We start from the raw sequence: 19,846 nt of genomic DNA, 5'->3' as shown, positions 1-19,846 counted from the left end.
CAGCACAGTGCAGCAGTAGCAGGGGCTCACCTACAGGGATATTTCTGATCACAGAGAATCTGTGGGACTTGCAGGCTCTGGGGTAGATGGGAAAACCACTGTGGCTCTGCTGTGGCCCCTGCCTCCCTCCATCCTCCAGCTGGGGAGAGGTGGAAGGCAGGCACAGTGGCCAAGCTGGTATTTCTCTCATCACACAGAACAAAAATAGCAGCTGGCCTTAATGCAGGCTTTTTCTCTAACCACTTTCTTCTAATCAGCTGCATAAAGGACAACCACCACCTATTCACCACAGAGCAAGACAGAAATGCTGAGCAGAACTGCCAGGTCACTCATTTAACCTCAAGAGTTTAATCTTCTTGCTCTGCCACCATGACCAAGGAGTGGGACAGCCTCTGGCCAGGTTACTGTCATAAGTGAATTAGCAGCACCATCCATAGGATTGCAGAAGGAAAGAAAATCAGAGCAGCACCACAGAAGGGAAGGAACTTCTAGCAGCTTATCCCAAGCTTTCTGGAAGGGCAGGCAGGCTACAGGCAATCAGAGCAGTCACAGGACATAGCAGATACCATTTTATCATGCATTTTCCCCTCAGCAAATGTAAATCTTGTTAAAAGTGGAAGACCAACAGCACTGAGAAATAGCTGAAGAAGGATAACTAGTTTCAGTAGCATGAGATTTCACATACCTTCTGTCAAGAAGCAATCTCAACCTCAGAAGTCCCACTTCAGTCAGAAACTGTAAGTGATGGTCCATTTACAGAAGGTTAACTACAGCCTGCCAGGACCTGGATGAAACCCCGTTTTTGACCCAGATCTGCTCATTTCCCATACATAACATGTGATAAACAGACATTCTGCTGGCTCTCAATCCAGCACTGTGACACTGCTGGGGCTGATGTCTCACTGGAGCTGTAGCACTGGAGGATCCTCCTGCACCAAGCCTGGTCTCCTGCTGTCCCAGGCATCCACTCCACATGACCATCTGTCAGTCAGCCACCGTGTCCTTGCACTGAATTACAATTGCAGTAGACAGGTCCACCCCAGACAAACCAAATCCCTGGTGAATGATGCCCCTCATCGAGAAGGACAAGTGTCCTTTTGTTCTCTGTAACCTTTCCCCAGTGACCTGCCTCTACTGCCGGGGCAATGTCCCACATGCAGGAGCTCTGTGCCTCCCAGATTGCCTCCAGCTGGCACAGGGGTGGAAATGCTTTCCTGAGAAGAGAAACTGTGTGTTCAAACCTGTGCAGGTGTGGGAGAGCCAGTCTCCTGCAGAGTTCTACAAACACCAGATTCGGTGCCCAAAGACATCACTGATACCCCAGAGGACAAGGGATGAGACAAAAGTCCTTCTGCAGCACACACAGAAAAGAGACCAGCACCACTCTGGGACTATTCCAGGAATTGCTGAGGAAGATGCTCAGGTATTGGCAAGCCTCAAGGATGCCAAGATTTTTAAATGTCTTGTGTGTAGTCAGAGTTCACTTTGACTGGAGCATTTTTCTCAGGGGATTCAAGTCCCATTTGCCTCCCCACTCTCTACCCCAGCTGATGGGGACACATCTACAGGACAGTAAGAATTTTTGAAGTGTGACTGAAGCTTGCAGCTTATCATCCTGCAAGAACACTCCTGTAATGAGAAAACCTCACAACCAACATTTCATTTAACAGTTTGCATTTACCACAAACTACCAACATTAAAATGAGATGAACTGACAAACACACCAGCTGCACCTCCTCCTCTGCACAGCATCTGAGACGGCCACTCTTCCTTTCCAGCAGATTATTTCTCCTGTACAAGCCACCTGCTGATAATATCAAGTTCATCTGGTTTGAACATTAACTCTCTAATTCTCACTTTCTTGGTGGGCCTTTGCCATAGAAACCTTCCTTAGCAACAGGGAGGCAGAGCAGCAGCAGCTCCAGCTGCCATTCCTGAGGCAGCCCTGGACTCTCTGTGTGCCACCTCAGGCCCTGTGTCCCCAGCTTACCTGGCCAGCAGAACCAGGGTGTGTGTCAGGAGGCAAATGGCTGCATTGGGAAATTGTTTGAGACCAAAATCACCTTTTGATTATTTCCCGTGGCCTGGTTTATGAGCCCAGCTCACCCAAGGGAAAGTCTGCACCCACTGAGCGCTGGAGTGACAAGGATGATTTCTGATGTTTGTGGCCACAGGTACAGGGGGTACAAGAGGAACCTAGAGGAAAACAAGGAGGGGATGAGAGCTGGAGCATCTCAATATCGGCTCAGGAGTCACTCTGCTGAAGAGTAACAAACAGAATGGCTCAGGGCACTGAAAACAGCCCTGAGAACTCCATGGAAAAAGAAAATCCTGAGCACAATCCCATCCTGCACAATCATTTGTGACCCACACTGGCCTGCAGGCAACAGTCTCCCGTGTATCTGAGCCTATGGGGAGTACTGGTATCTGAAATGTTCTAGAATTTTTCCTGCTACACATTTCCACTGCATCTTGACTTGACTGCTATTTCTTTTACTGGCTAGAAAAATCAGTATTTGCCTCTCTGATGGGAAGCATGCTGTAAAGAGAAAATCAGGAGCTGCATGAAACAAGGGGCAATGCCTCAGTCCTGTACCACCACAGGAGAGATGGCAAAGAGAAAAGCTGGCACTTCAAATTCCTAATCAATCAGCATCCAGGCTGTCAAAGAAGTGAAGGATCAGAGACAACATTGTTATTGCTTCTGTATCATCCTTCCTCCAGGCTTGTGCTTTTGCCTTTCTCTTCCCAATAGCTTTATTTTGGCAGGCAGATAAAGCAGTATGCATGCTGCTCTGAATTTTCCACTTCTTTCAGGGAAGTAGCTGATTTTGGTTCTGCAGACAGGAGCAAGTCAGCCTTCCCTGTGCTGCAAAGCAAGTCTGAAGTGGAAACATCTCACCAGAGGGAATCATCTCAGCCCAGGTCCAGCGTCAAGCTGAAGCCAGTGATAGCAGTTCCACTGTGGAGCCTGCTTGTGCCACCTTGGACACCAAGTGTCCCACCCAAAGCTCCCCCAGCTGCCTCCTCTCTGGAGAGCCAGCACAAGGACGTGTCTCAAGTACTGAGCAGGCACTAACCATCACTTCCAGGCTCAGGAACCCGTACCTTTATCCTTTCATGCTCTGACTCATCCTGGCAAGCACCCTGCTGCTACCAGCATTACACCATGACTCACTGGTAAACCTGCACTGCTCTCACTTCCAGCCCTCCCTGCCACGTTTTTCATTATCTGCTCTGCTGCCTGGGGGACAATCATCTCTGGGGACAGCCCAGGAGGTCTGCACCTCCAAACCCCTTTCCCCTGCTCGCCTGTCAGCACAGGACACAATTAACTGCAGGCAGCTGGCCTGAATTCACAAGCCCAGCTTGTATGGAATAGGGAACAGCTGATTTGTCCTGCCTGTCCTATGCAGTGGGAGCAAATGCTTTTATCTTGATGGGTTGAAGATTCTGCAGAACTCTCATTACATATACAGGAAAACATTTTTCTGTTTTTATTTGCCAGTTTGGTTTTATATTTTAATATTTTCTAACTTTCACCCAGTGACAAAAATTTCTGCTCTTAGATGAAGAAGCATTTGTTTATGCCTCTGACCAAAACTCTGGCCCTGAGAGGGTTTAGATTTAGCACATTCATTCAACAGCCAACTGGAGAACAAGAGGCTTGACTTGTATGATTTATTTGACATGTTTGATCTTGAAGACATATGAAAACGTGATTATATGAAAGGCTGCTATTTATGAAGTCTCTTTCTCAAACATAGAGACAAAAATCTTAATTCTTAGATGAATGTTTATTGAATTAAATAAAGGGACAGAATGGCTTTCATTACACATGCAAGTGTTCTCACACATTGCTATGAGTAATAACACATAAAAGGTCATGGAAAAAATCAAACTTGCTAAAGGCTAACTATAACATATCCTTCACCATCAAAGAGAGAAAGTTTCAAGACTTAGAACATTTTTAACAAAGTCAAAAGTGAAAATTGTCCCTAAGAAACAGGCAGCACCTAAACAATAAGGGTAAGGTGCCAAGGCTGGGCAGTGCATAATTCCCAGGAACTGGCACATGCTCAGGTGGCTCCATTCAGGACAAATAATTAAAGAAAGTGGAGCTGCCTTGAAGCCTGGCTTACCCTCTGGATCTCCTCTGTGGAGCAGGGAACCCCAGCAGCCTTTGTTTCTGGAGAGGAAAGGAGCACGTGTGCCAGTGCAGGGAGCCAGGTAAAGGCAGCACAGAAATTGGTGTTCTGAAGGCAGGAAAACTCCAAACACCTGGCTCATCTACAGAATGGAAAAACCTGGAAATGTGATCCAGCATAAAGCCTACCCTTAGTGCTTTATTCTGATTACAGCCTCCCAAGAACATTTTGCTTTCTTTTTCTTACAAGAAACATAAATAAATAATTAAATTAATTTTAAAAAGCGTCATTCTTTATAAATGTGTTTGGAAATATTTTCTATTCTGGTAAAGGAAAAAAATATGTTGCTCATATTTTTGGCTCGAATAAGAAATAATTCCTGCTTTACATGTAAATTTTCAGGAGAAAATAACTTTCCCTTCTATGAGTTCTAACTTTCCCTTTTATGTTGTTTTTTCCTTCTCCATCACTATTAAGTTCTCTGAGTTTACAGGCACCCAGGGTATCAGCAGTGGCATTTCTGCTCCAGTCTGCAGCTGTAAGGAGCTGTATCTTCACAGGGGAACGGGAACAAAGGTGAGTTTTTCTCCATTCCCATTCATCTTGCCCATGCCCTGTTGCAGCACTGCAGAGGACAAACTCTCACAAGCAGATGGCTGAAAGTTGCCATGCAAGACAGGAGAGATCCCCCACTGCCTCTTCAGACCTCACACACTTTTTAATCACCAGGCAAGATGACCTTGGCTCTCTTAACACATTATTTTCTGCCAAAATTATGAAACCAAATTAACTTTCACAACTGGGTTCAAGCACTGAATTTCCATCAGTAGTGTGAGAAAAATTCACAGCAACCTACAGCTCCCATGCCTGTGGTTCACACTTTCTCCACAGCCTGAGTACCAAATAAACAATTTAACTGGCATTCCAGGGGAAACTGGAGTAGCAGAAAGGAATCAGGAAGCAAACACCATGGATGTAGCTAAGGAAGAGCAGATCCCTTCCTCACCCACCATCCAGGCCTTAACCAGGCTGCCAGCAGCTCTGAGAGAGAAAACCTTCCTTGCCAGCCAGGAGGCTTCCTGGAAGGTGAAAGTGAAACCTAAAGAGCATTCAAAACTGAGCCTGACTTCAAAGAGCCCTGCTGGGGGACCTGCACCTGCAGCTTTTCATATTTTCTTGCCATGTTTGACTGTTTATAATTAAGCTATTCATTCAGCCAGATCAGCACAACAAACCCTTTAATGGATATTGGGCTGAAAATAGTTCAGCCTGCGAACATAGGGAGTAAAACCATAGTTTTCCATGAAGAAAACTTTAATGTATCTTAAAATACCACTTTTTTTTTCAGGGGTAGATACACATTCAACCTTTTTTTTCCTTCCTGTGGCTTTTCAAGACTTAAGAACTCTCTGAGCCCTTATTGACCAGGCACAGCAGGGGAATATGTTTGAACATCTTGCTGGAATCCAGGATGAGGAGACTGCTCTGAAATCCTCCCACTGCTGGTGCACCATGCACAGGCCCACACAGGAAAAGTCTTCTGCTCATGTCTGGGAAGCTCTAATCATAAAAACATCTGCAAAACTTTCAACCAGGCAGATTCTCAACGGATCAGTGAAACTTCTGATTTTTACCATCAAGGACTTAGCTCCAACTTGTTAGATTCCAAAAACTAAACTGAACCATGTTAAAAGCTTTCTTGCTCTCTGCCCATCCTTGTTATAGAGCCTCCATTACCACAGTAGTGGAGTGCTTAATGATTTTTAACATTTATGCTCACACCACCCCACTGCAACTGAGAAATTTCTTCCTTTTGTAGGCTGGAAACTGAGACATAGAGAGACCAGAGTCTGATCCAAGAATTATAGGGCCCATAAGGACTAGACTCCAACCCTGAGCCCCTCAAGCTCACACCTCTAAGTGTTCCTCAAAACCCACCAAGTCCTTAGACTTAAGTCTGTCTCAAATTATTGGCATCATCACCATCATCACTTTTTTTCATATAAAAATGCTGGAAAAAACACTCATCAGAAAGTCAATGCTCAGGATAGAAAGGAAATCAGATGCTCTGAAATTGTGAAAGCAAGTCAGGTCAGAGAATCCTGGTTAGGGTGGTGAGGCACATGCACATCATTTATCCTAATAAACAGGCTCTCTGGGCCACACAGAAATACCCAGACTTTCTTCTGGCATCAGCAGCACCCAGGCCAGCAAGAGTACTGGAATATTTTGAACTTGTCTAACTTTCTCAGACACTTAGTAGGAAAAGGCAGCAGAAAGTTATGATGAAAGGGATATTATGTGGCTGTGTGACTGTCACATAATGGAACACTCTCTCTGAGTAATTGTGTAAAGAGCAATTTCGTGGGTTTTATTGAATAACTCAAGATAATTTAAACCTCAATAAAAGGATTGTGAAAATAAAAAATAACTCTCTTACAGGAAGACACATCCTCACATAAAGAATTCTAGAGGTGCAACACTTCTGTATATGTTTGAATTTTAACTGTTTCAGAAGACATTGGAACATTTTAAAAGGAGAATTTTTGTTCAGACAGTCCGATAATTTAGTTCATAGTGTACAAGTTCTGAATGTTGTGCATATATGATATGTACTGCATTCAGTATATAGGTGCTATACAAAACAAAATGGAAAGGAAGAGTCCTGTTTAGAAAAATTTTCCCAGCCACATAAGCCAGGTGGATAAGGGAAAGGAAAAATTTCTTTGCACATCAAATATGTCTCCTGCAACTGTGCCTACACCTACCTCACCTACCTCCACTTATACCCTTAGCACTTTAAAAACCAGACAGATTTTTGCCCAAGGTATTCCTGCTAAAGGGCTGTTGCAGAGCCATACCAGGGCCTCATCAATATCATCTGAAGAGACAAAATAGAAAAATTACATACACTGGTTGGGGTTGTTTTTGGTTTTGGTTTGGTTTTTTTAAGGGAAACATCAGCATTGCAAGATTTATCCCCATCTATCCAGATTTACTGGTGGCACATCTGGAGAACTGATCTTGGACCTTGTGCCCCCCAGCACTCTGTTCAGCCCAGTGCTAACAGAAGTTATTAGACATGTCACCGAAGACAAAACCACTGAAAACACACCCTGAGACACTGTGTCCAAATTTAGGGATTGTTTGGTTCTCTAACTTATTTTAGTTCCTTTTGTTTTCCCTTTTAAAGGAAACATCAACACCACATCTTTCTCAAGGTGAGGATTTTCTGAGCAGTGCTACCGTTAGTCTTGCTGGGGAGAAAACACCCAAGCAAACAATGACAAGCATAATTCAGCTCTCACAAAAGCCCATATATCGTGGCAGGTAGCCAGTTTGTGATCTCATCTACACTGGGGCAAAGCCATGGCAACAGCAGAGCTGAAGGGCTAGAGCTGCTCCTGCTGCTCGGGAGATGGGCACAAGTGTGCAGCACGATGCAGACAGCCTCTCCCAGCAAATGGGAAAGATCTAGAGTTTACACATCACAGAAAGGTCTTCCTGTCTCATCTGGGCGTTTCGGTGCTAAGCTTCTCGAGTAAATTCTGGCCAGCCGGGGTTTCAGCTAGATGTCAGCAAGACTTCACCAAGCGCTGGGCTGCAGAAGGAGCTTGGGGTCAGAGCCAGTGCCCCAGGCTCCCTGGCACAGCTGCCTGGCCAGGCCACCACGCTGAGCCTTCAGGGTGCCCTGCAGACCCAGCAGGGCTCTTCCTCTTGGGCAGTGGCTGCTGTGAGCACAGAGATGCTCTGGGGAGTGTGGCAGTGCTCGGTGCTGAGTCAGAGTGAGGGGGAATGACTCACCCAGAAACGTCAATGAAAGACAATATTTCTTCTCTGCAGGCTGCCCTTGTGCCTTGGGTTGCCTCGTGCTTTTCATCCTGAAGAACAAGGTCCCTTTGCACCTTTCTAGATAACATCTGAGCAGTTTTTCACCACACAGAGATTCAAAATGCTCTTTCTCAATGTTTCTCTCACAGCAGATGCTTTGTCCTGTGCCTGGTACAAGACACTGTGTGCCATTGCAGCAGCAGCAAGTGCAGCAGGAACCACAGACAAGGCTGGATGAGACAGGTTTGGGAGGGTGGGCTGGCTGCTGTTCCAGCAGACAGACCCAGGACAGCCTGACTCCCACTTTGGCACAGCAAATGGCTGCACACTTGTCCTCCTCCATCCCTCTCCAGCCACTGGGACCTGCTGTTTGCTCTAGGCATGACGTGGGAAGAGACATCAAGTCATTGAGTACAAGTAACCGTGACGTGCCCATGTTTAATAGAACAAATTGTAAGTTTTTGTACTTCGTGATTCCAAGAATGTTTCAAGAAGAAAAGGCAAACCCTCTCTGGAGATAGAGATACTGCCATTCTCAGGCTGTTCCCTGCCCCTTGCTGGGGCCCTTGTGGCCTCTCTGTAGGCAGTGATGGGCTTACCTTCAGGCTCTTTGCTCCTGACGCCTCATATGTACTTCTCTTCGTTTTGAAAGTTGAAGCTCACAGGCGTCTGCATCCATCATCTCAATCCAAATCATCTTCCAGGCTTGTGAAGGTGATAGCTTTATTTTGAACAGCCTCATTACATCACTGCATAGCGTTTGTGCACGTTTGTTTCCATCTGCAGACAAAGTAACAACAAGAGAACTACATAAGAAATGGAAAAGCTGGATCTGAAGGGGATGTCTGTATCAGAAAAATCAAGGCTTCAGTCATAAGTTTATCAAAATAGGCTCATAAGCCCATATTAAATTACTTATCTGGCATTGTTTCATGACTCATTTAACTTGACAGGTCTGCAGGAAAATCTGTGGTCTTTAACAGCCAAGTATAAGTCAGGGAATGAAGGGTAGGATACTACAAGTTGACTCTAATTGAGGACCCAAAACCATTTAGGTTAGAAACACCAAATATTATGCCTTATTTGAGACAATCCTAAGAACTGGGAGCACATCCTACCTTTCTGATAATGCTGGGAAGTTATTTTGCACCAGACTTTAGAGGTGGTGCAACGAACAAGAAATTTGCTTGCATAATTTCTTCCAAAACAGAGGAAAGCACAAACCCCAGTATTTCCATTCAAGCTGTGGCACTAATATGTACACATGCTCTGTAGTACAAGAGACCTGTAACCTTTCCATGGCAGGACATGACTGGGCATTCAGGCAATGTTCTCTTGGTCTTGAGAATTTATGCAGGCCTGGCCAGTCAGAGAAGAGAAAGAGGATGTGCCTTGCTTCTTGCATCATCTTTGCTTTAGTCTGCTCTCCTTAATTTAGACAGACTGCAAGTGTTCACTCACTGTGGGTCACACCTACCCACCAGCACATCACTGGGATCCAAAGAAGTGTTACTGAGTATGTGTATTACAGCAATTTTCTTAGAGAAGACGTGAATAGTTGGCATTTTAATGGTATAATTAGCACCCATAAAAACTCTTCTTTCTAAGAATAGTCACAAGAAACAGAAATATGGAGTGGGAGCTTATAAAATGTTATCAGTTTTGTCATCTCTGTTGAGGAAAGCCTGCCAACTGGCCTCAATTCATCCTTCAAGGGCATAGTAAATGCTGGAAAGTAGATTTTCAGAACAGCTTTACTCCAGCCTCCTTAAAAATCTGAACAGTTTTCTGCTGCTCCTTCCTTGAACAGCAAAGCTAAAGCATGTCACTAGACGTAAAAATTCTCTGGTTAATTAATGAATTAGTTAATTGTAGTTGGCTGCCATATATGAGCACTGAAGTACAAAGCAGCAGTATTCAGTTATAAATAGAACTGACCAGGGTACAGCATGTGTGCATTTGTATATAGGATCCAAGAAGCAATTGGCACTGCAATTTGCACAGGCTCATTAAAGACAAAAATTTCTGCAGATATGGGGTAGAATTTAGGGGAAAAGACCAACCAAGAGTCAAAATTAAAATCCAAACTTACTTGGCTCCAGAAAAGCACCCTTTTGCTGCCATTGCTTGGTTGCTTGTCATGGAGCTGCCCTGTTACCCATCAGGCAAACTGATGGTGCCAGGCAGGCTGTGCTCCAGCTCCAGGTGAGGCACCTATTCCAGGTAAGCATCCCAGCATGGATGGGATCAATCTGTGCCTCTTTGCTTCATCAATGCCTGCACAGGTCAGTCCAACCTGCCTGCTTTCCTAGGTAACCTGAAATTCAGGTACTCCACTTCCATTATTGCAGTTCATACCCTTAGGTCCATAATCTTAATTACCCTTCTAATATTGTGCTGTTGATGTGGGATTTCAGCTTCTTTATCACCTTTGTTCTTATCTCTGCTGTTCAGAGTGGGTAAACACTGCTGGATTGTTCCAAGTCACTGCTCTTTTTCTTCCCAACCTGACACCCATCTTTATTCTTTGCATCTCTCTCAAGAGAGGATTATAAGGTAGATTTGCCTGGCTTTTGCACAGTAGTTAGGTAAACAGAGAGAAGATAAAATAGTTATTCAGCTGAAATGACTTCTCCCTTCTTCCCAATTTCTAACCCCTGGCCCAGGCTATGCTGAAAATCAGGTGTGGGCCTAAGGCAACATGAGCTCCTCAGGATCCACACACCTGCTCATTCTTCCCAGCTGCAGACCTACACACCCAGAGAATAAACAACAGGTCCACCTTGCTTACCACTTGCATCTGTAAATCAAGCAACAGAGATCACCTTGGGAAAAAAAACCTACAAACAAAATGGCAAAGAAATTAATTAATAAATCAGTTTCACTTTTGGTGGCGTTGAATTCCAGCAAGGAATTCAATTCCAACCTTTTGGGAAACAATTTATTTTGATAAGAAAATGTTGATTCCACTGGAAAGCCTCAAAGATCAGCTGCAAATTCCAGTTAAAGATATTGTAATGAAGATGAGCTAATATACAGCAAAGTGTGAGGATATATTGGCAAAGCAGTAGATTGTGTTTTTAACAGAGTGCAAAGGACATTTGTGGGAAGGGCTTGTGAGCAGAGATTCAGGAGATTAGAGGATGCAGTTCAAAGCACTGGAGAAAAAGCAATAGGGAAACAACAGTAGTTATTTTTAACTCTTTGATGTGTTTATGAGTTTTTAGGAGCTTTATAGACAGTACTTTAAAAAAGGGTTTGAAAAGCTGCTTTGATTGCTGGAGTGGGAAAGATCACCTTAATTATGATCTCATCTCCAACTAAAGCTTAGACACTCTTTCGGGGAAAGGAAAGTATCTCACCAAATCACCCAAAGTGGGACCATTTCAAGTTATCATAAATTCTTGCAAAGATTTCCCAAGACTAAGAACTTGCTCAGTGAGAGGAAAAACAGCATTGATTTCCCCTCCTCTGAGACACAGGACAGCCCTGCAAAAGGCTTTGATAAGTCTTTTTAAGCCTTCCCTGGGATGGAGTTCTTAGAAAATATATTGAATACAGAACACAGCCCCTTCATGGAAGGCTGATGACAAGCTGCATTCTCACCACAATATCCTACTTTGGATAGCAAAATTTGCTCCTACACTGGAGTGAACCCAGCTAAGAAATTAAGAATTTAGTTGCTACCAGTAGATGTACATTATTATTAAACTTTCTTTGAAAATCATCTATCATTCTTGTAAATAAATCTGCAGTTTGAAAGAAGTCCAAATATAGTTGAGGCAGTTAATTATCCATGAAAAGTGAAGGAACACAGTGCTCCTATCTAGTTTCCCATAAATCAGAGGTGCTCAATAACAACTGGAATGGGAACTCGTTTTTATATTTCTTTAAAAAATCCCAGACTCTTCAGATGAGAGAAAAGGGTCTGAGAGGAAACACAAAACAGAGGTAAACAATGGAAGAGCACTCTACTGAAATTCAGATATCACACATGGTTTCTGATTCTGCTTGAAGACAGTCATGCTTCACACACAGCTCATCAAGCAGAATTGTCTCTTTGGAGCACTGTGCTTTCCTCCTTCCTTCTGGCAATGTGGGCTTCTTCCTTCACAGATCCCTGCATTGCAAGACAATTTCATCTTGTTTCATCTTAAGACACAAAACAAAAAACCCCTCTTGTTTCCTTTAGGGAGCTATTTTGTCATGCTGATTTTGTGGCAAATCAAAATGTGCAAACTTGCTCTAATTTAATTTTATTTGGAAGATTAGCAATAGCTGCTCCTGCAAATATGTAGGGAAGATATAAACTGCAGCTTTTTCACACATAAGAATCTAGGGAAAGGCAAGCTCAAACTAAATGTCCTTGGACAGCTCCAGATGTGAATATGTCTGGATTTCCAGCAGTTTTGCAAGTGGGCTTCTTGGCTAAGCTCACTAGAAACACAAGGGCAAGGCATGAAGGTCCAAAGGAGAGGCAAACCTTTATCATTTTCTAGCCAGGAAATCACCGAATCATCGAAATATGGAATGATTTGAGTTGGAAGGAACCTTAGAAATCATCTTGTTCCAACCTCCCTGCCATTGACAGGAAAAGGTATCAAAGTCATCAACATCTTATCAAGCAGGGCAAAGATTTCATCCAACAAATAGGAACCTTATCTGACATGCTTCTGTTCTGTCTAGCACACAGATATTCTCTGTATCTCCCCAAGCAACCAGCAGACACCTTCTGCTCTGATGTGCTAAATCCCCATCAATGTAAAAGCTCGAAATTCCACAACACCACAGGTGTGGTCAACAGAATTCATAATAGGAAACAGAATATAAATTGTAGGTGGCTTTTAGGCTTTCCTCAGCTCCAACAGCATGGATCCCTTGCATTCATTTTAATAGGAATGGTATGACTTTTTCTTTCAGAGAGATGACTGGTTTGGTTTTATTTTTTTAAATATTATTACATAACAGCATTGATATTTGCCCAGGTCTTAAGCTTCAAGGCAAGTTATCTTCAGAGATATAAAGTATTAGTTCAGGAAAGACAGCAATTTTGAATTTAAAATTACTTTTTTTCCCTCTATCCCTTTCTTTCCAGTACAGTATTTGTCTGCAAAAGTGCACTTCCAAGGGGTCACACTAATAGCAGAACAGTACCTAAACTGGCAAGCATGAGTTAATTTCTATACATGCATAACACTCCAGCAGGAAAACCTGTCCATAATGCCTCTATCCAACTGGTTAAAGCACTGTTTGACTGTATTCCTTCCTATTACTAGAAATCTTGCAGCTCTGTAGGAAAGACAGTAAACATCACAGGGTTATTAAATTTCTGCCTCAAGGTACAGCTGTGAAGAATGGGTACTTAGCAACCAGAAACAGAGGAGCACAACATGTTCCATCCTAATGGTGCATTTCACAAGGAAATACAAAAGCTCATATCAGCCTGTAACATCTAGGCCAACACAAATGATCTCCACAAACAGCTCCAGACTTGGAATTGGCAGGAAATGAGCAGATTTCAAAGCCTAAAACGTCTGGCAAATATAACTCAGCCCCCCAACTTCCTTGACATTTTTGTCCTTACAATCACCATGTTTTCCAATTGGATTTAAATGAGTAATCTCAGCTTTAAAAGGTTGGTTCAATATTTACATTGGTTATTAAGGTCGAGGAGTCAAGAAACGAGAACGCTAATTTCTGCAAGCAGATTGCCTGACATTTGAACAAGATTGAAAATTCCATCAATATAGCACATTTTTCTTTGTAAAAAGTTTATGTAATTTCTTAGGCATTAGTCAGCAGAAGTCAATCCTGAGTGACAAAGAAACAGCCTGGATCTTCTACTCCATGTCATCCAGTCTCATTGGAACTGTTATGCAAAGGGAAGTACAGATTACACAGCAGAAGGTGAATCCAACGCAGCCTGTACAGACCTCAGATCTGATTGGGAAAACTGTATGGGGATCTGCCTGATGGAGGGGATGAATTTGGGGTGCAGCTAAAGGACCATGCACATGAAGCCACCATACAGGCATAGGAGAAGCAGCAAGTGGTTTGGGCCCCAGGAGCTGGCTGGAAAAAGCTGTATCCATGATTTCACTACGGCAACAGGAGCTATGGAAAAGGAAGGGCTATTCTGGTTCCCAGGTTTCTGCCTGGGCACAAGGATTGGTCAAAGCATTGGGATGTGAGAGGGCTGGATGAACCTCAGTACTCTTGTAGCTGCAGCTTTTTCAAGTCTTTGCTGAGCTCTCAGAGCACCCACCCTCTGCTCCTTTGCTTACAGCCAGTGGGAACTCCACCTTCTTTTATCCCATTTCAACCTCCAGCCACATCAAACTAAGGCATGTTTAGAATCTCTTTGGCTTGGCAGCATAGGGGGAAATGCACCCCAAATGTATGTCATTCAAATGGTTATTTAATGAGCCTGCTGACTCTTGTGGAAGCTGCAGCCAGAGGAAATAAAGGCTTTTAAGGCATCTTCCTGTTCAATAAATAGACCCATAGCAGCAAGAGGGTTCCTTCTTTACAGGACGTTAGAGGAACGTCATCATGCTGGGAATCACTCAGAAGCCAGCCAGCTCCTCAGCTGCACTGTGAACCAGGAGCAAACAGAGTGCCATGCAGGGAAACACATCAGACTTCTAGATGGGAATAATCTCAGGGTGAAGCCAATTAGAGACTTTTAGAGACTTAAGTTGGAAAAAAAAGCCTTTGAAAATGCTCCAGAGCTTCATACATACATGAAATGTTGACGATTACTGCACTCTTTTTCATCAAGTGTTTTTCCTTTCTAAGATCCCTCAAGAAATGTATATGGTGTGGAGAAACATTCAGTTAACTTGCTCATGAAAACTAAAAGAGGGAGGAAAATAATCCCCACAAACACCAAAAAATCCTCCCAAGTTTTAAACTGTAATTACAAGAAATTATTCCCTTCAGTGTGCCAGCTGCACAGTCTCTCTCTGCTACTTGGAAAGTTTCATGCATGGTGTTGGTTGGTTGGGTTTTTTTCCATTTTCTTATGATGTGATTTAATATTGGCCATAATTTACAGAATAAATGCAGGTTTGGAGCTCCTTTGAGTGATGTAACATGGGATACAAGCTGTGTTGATGCTGTGTCCTGCTCTCAATGTCATCAGACCTGAGGCCAGGTTGTCATCTCTCCATGGGCAGTTCCTGCTGGCTGGGGATAAAATCCCTCTACTGTCCACCAATTAGTGGCTGGGTTTGCTGGTAAGAGCCTTTTCCTCCTGTGTTCTCCTGGCAGTTGTTTCACAACACATGACAGGAGACAAAGCCTGGGACCTTTTGAGATTTGTCCTTCCTCTGGAGCTCCACACGAGCTAAAAGGGATGGAAGGAACCTTGCACATAGCCCCCTGAATTTATGTGTATAGTCCAGTTATAGGGAAAGGAAGGTTACATGCATATGCTAAGTGATACAGAACACAGTTATTGGCCATGTCTGACGTCTCAGTTTTCTAAAGGATGTTTTTTCTTGCCTAAGAGCAGAATTCGGTTAAATTTTAACCAAAATTCAATAAAGAGAATGATCACGAATGAAGCCTGAATATGGTTGTCTCGACAGTTAAATCTGCTAACACCTTCCAAAGACTTCAGGAAAAAACCAAACTCGATAAAGGACAAGATAAACTGATTTGAATTAAGAAACAAGTATAATTTCTAATAACTATATTTAAAACACGTTGGTCATTTCGATAAATCCCCGTGGCATTCCCAGGATTTGTGAGCTCCCTCTCGTGGCCGCGTTAACAATTCTGGCTGGTTTTTATCAGCCCGGATTAATGCGGCACGAAAAGGGCAGCTTGTCATCTCCGGAGCAGGAATGGATTTTAATCTCCCCGGTCGCTCAGTGAGTCACCAGAGCTCCTGCTGAATCACCGTCACAGCCGGTGGGACATGGATTCTGCAGCCTGAGGCACATGGGAGCTGGATTTGCAGGATTCTGGTGGATTCCTGCATCTCCAGGCTGGGGTGGGAAGGGATGCTTTGGGTACCAGAGTGGCTGTGCTGCTCCTAGGGCAGCCCAAGAGCAGGTCGCCCTGCAAAATGTAATTTCCAGGCTGCTCCAGCAAAGATGTGCAGCCCATCAGCGGTGAAGGGTGGAGGAGATGCAGGGAAGCTGCTGAGCCCAGCAGGCAGGGGAGCTTGGGAGGGTGGCCCGGATTCCAGGGACCAGTTAATGAGCAGAAAAAGAAACATCCAGATACCACACCGGCCTGTTAACTGAGCTACAGGGAAGCAATGGGTCGAGAGAGCAACAGAGATCTGCAAAATACAGCTCTGAAACCAGAAGCTCCAGGGTTTGGAGGCTGAGATGAAAATTACATTTTTTAAAAATAAAAGGTCATATTGTGCAAGTGTATCATATGAGTTCTGGCATGCTTTTTAAAGTGGCAGAACACTGCTCACAAATTTATGGAATCAATTTGCAGACTGTCATTAAAGGCATGACTGAGATTTCCATTTCTATTTTTAAGACAAGTAAAAAAGGAAAAAAAAAAAGCAGCTACTTCTTTCACCCCAGATTCAATTCCCCCTCAAACCAAATTGTCTCCAAAGATCATCCTCTTACCATTAAAAGCTGGACTGTAGGTTCAGTAACAACCCTAGACAGATTTGAAATGGTGCATATGACAATCAGTGAATTATAACCATTCAAACCCTTCAAAACTGCTAATTTTGGACCACAATTATTGACATACATTGCAGGCACTGTGCCACGAGAGTAAACATACAGTCCTGCAATCATTACATAGATCCCCTATTAGTACTTCTTAGCACAGAAGTTTATTTAAAAAAAAAAGTTCATTTATTAAAAAGAATTAATTAAAATTCATCAATATCATTTAACATTTCTTATGGATCAGTATTACCTACTAGATCAATACCATCTAGTAACAAGACTATCAATATCTGGTGCAGCTCTGGGCCATATATACCAGAAAAAAACCCTACACATTTAGCTTGTGCAAAAATATTCAAATTTAATTTCAGATCATTTGTGTATGCTCAATTACCACGGTGCCATGGGCAAATAAGATGCTGGAAAGCACACACAGCTACAACTCTTGCTGTTCTCTTTGAACCAGCAATTATCTCATTGTAATGCACCATTGCTTTTCCTAACTTGATAATCTGATCATCACAATAGGGACTGTAAAAATTAAACCTCAGGTTTCTCAATTTAAAAGATTATACCCCCAAAATCTGCTCCCCTCTTGGTGCTGTCTGCTGCCCCTCACCTTTCTAGCTCTCCCCAGAATTGTGAAGGATTTCCCTCATTGTATTTGTCAGACTTTGGATCCAAGTTCCAAGAGACAAACCCTTAGTCCCAAGACTTGGTATCAAGATGCTGCAATACCACATAGCTGAGAAAGTGAAATGCTTCACTCAGAGACAGAATAACAGCAATGCTGTCTCAAAAGGCCCTACACCAGAATCTGTTACACACACTACAGTCCAAGCTCAGTTCCTCCTACAAGTAATTATTTCCCATTGAACATTTTCCTTTTTCAGACATTTCAATGGAAGAAGAAATTAAAAAAACCCCAAAATGTAACAGAACCCCCATAACCCAGAAGAAAACCCAGCCTCTGAAAGGAGGATGTCAGAGGGAAGCCCTGCAGTGGCTGAGGAGGTGCTGCCTGCAGAAAGGACCTCAGCACCTCACAGTGCCCATTTTCTGGCAGCTGAACCTTGCATTTCAGCACAGCTCCTCTCCCCATCCCTGTGCCTGGCACCCCAACATCTGCATGAGGGACCAGCCCAGGAGCACAGGATGCAGTGTCCAGGGAAGCTGCTTTGGGCTGTCCTCCCCAGGGCTCTTACAGAGGGATACAGAGGGACAGGGCTTGTCCTCCCCCAGGGTTACCTGTGCCCCATCCCAGTGGGGCCAGCCCCACCTGAGCTCCTGCAGAGGCAGCAGTGGGAGCTCAGCATCACTGCAGGCACCACGGAACCCCTTGTACAAAGCTTCCCACAGCTGCATTATTCCTGTCTGGGGAACATCCCTTGATGCAAACACAAATTGAAGGTTTCTCCCTTCACTCCCCCACCTTGCCCTTCCTGTATACTGCTGCTTGAAGGGAAAAACAGATTTTAGAGATCGTTCCCACAACCAGATCCTAACACAGATAATTCTGTCAGGTAAATTTTGAGCTGAAAGCTCACACAGCAGCGAGGAGTTTAATTTCAAAATAATTTTAAGGGAAAAGCAGATCCAGAGGGAATCTCAAAAGTACCCATTTTTCCAGACTGCTTGTCTAACTCTGTTCTTGCTGAGAACAGTGTGCAGAACAGGCTTGGAGCAATATGATGGCAGTGACAGCTAGCACCGAGCAGGAAATTATGAAGTGCAGATGCAAAGTTTGGCTAAGATGTTCAATGCTAAAAGGCCACATCTGGAATTTGGTTTTTGGAATTATCCAGGTTGTAAGTTCTTTGAAGCGTAACCATTTTTGCACATTTTAACACTGCATATGTAGATTAAATATTATTTTCCCACGTTCTCTCTCAGGCAGAAAGAAATTAGGCAGACTAATAACACACCCATTTTAGAGATGATGCCTTTGGGGAAAAAAATAATACCCTATAGTTAATTTACTAAGGGAGATAAGTGATACTCATCTCTTGTACTAGCTAGCATGATATTTAAAGATGCTGCAAAAAGCTAATTACCTTATTTCTGTGAAGCAGATATAAGACTAAAACCTCTTTAATAGTTAAGCCTGTTGCTATAACAACCACACTTCAAGGACACGGATATACAAAACAGGTACCAACATCTGCATTAACAAAATGTCTCACTGCAATTGAACTCTACCTGGCAAAAGAACCAATTAAATGTGTAAACCTCTTTGTTCAAAAAGAGAGAAAACCAAAAAATACATTATTCTATCTACAGAATTCCATCTTGAAACACCAACAGCCTCTCCACAGGAGATTTGCTATTTAATTCATCCAGTTTTGGATTCCTCCCCAAATGTTTCCCCTCCAAGGACAAGAAGGGAACTTCAGTGTTCCCACCTCAGAGCAGACATTTAAACATCTGGCTGTTTCCAGTAAGTGGTAGGAATATTGTTTTGGCTGTGAACTGCACCGTGCTCAGAGATAAAACTTCTTTCAGCCTTTGCTCCTGAAATAAAGAAAATTAACCACAGAAATAAAATGCTTCACTGTAATGTAACGTAACAGGCCAGACAAGGAACCGACAGACTTTTGTTTGTTCCAAGTACTCTGACAAATTAAGTAGTCACTTGGCACAACTTTCCCCCTTATTAGATCATTATTTAACAGGGATAGAAAAAAGACTATAGAATAATACATTTTTATTATTTTTTATAAAGGAAGCTAGGCTAAGTCAAGCTGAGGCTGATGGAGATATGTTCAGTGATGTTCACGAGCAGTACATGGGTTTTGCTGCTCTGAATAAATATGAAAATTTTTTATAGGCTAGGGAAGCTCTTCTTGTCTGTAATTATGCACAAAGAACTGTTACATACAAAATATACTGATAGCCATTGATTAGGATGCCAAAATTGTTATTTCAAAAAGAAAAGAGAATGCAAATTCTTGCACATCAATTTAAACTACTCTAAAGCCAGCCAAACGGTGTCATTATAAAGGAGTGTAGCTCAGACTTACACAGTGGTTGTTTCCATAGTTTGAGGAGATTTCAGTTCACCCATAAAATATCCCACAGCTAGAAAGACCAAAAGTGATTTGGATTGAATTTAGGAAATCACTATTTTCAGCATAGAAAGTATTCATCATTCAAGTTTCAAATACATAATAATGCTGCATGGGGGGCTGATAATCATATTAATGTTTGCAAAGGGAT

At 43.1% G+C, this 19,846-nt stretch overlaps 1 long non-coding RNA gene across 6 annotated transcripts in view; it reads right to left on the bottom strand.

Moving 5' to 3' along the window:
• LOC148222629 (uncharacterized) overlaps positions 1-19,846 on the bottom strand; it is a 102,472-nt gene that overhangs the window by 16,683 nt on the left and 65,943 nt on the right. For all 6 annotated transcript variants that reach the window (XR_015805655.1, XR_015805653.1, XR_015805651.1 and 3 more), the window contains one exon: positions 8,579-8,759. This is a non-coding gene — a long non-coding RNA (uncharacterized LOC148222629). The remainder of the gene's footprint in view (positions 1-8,578; positions 8,760-19,846) is intronic.

Source organism: Sturnus vulgaris, chromosome 10, assembly GCF_052056855.1.
Source record: "Sturnus vulgaris isolate bStuVul1 chromosome 10, bStuVul1.hap1, whole genome shotgun sequence".
NCBI lineage: Eukaryota > Metazoa > Chordata > Aves > Passeriformes > Sturnidae > Sturnus > Sturnus vulgaris.
The sequence above is the reverse complement of the archived record's forward strand: the minus strand, read 5'-3'. Positions and strand labels throughout refer to the sequence as shown.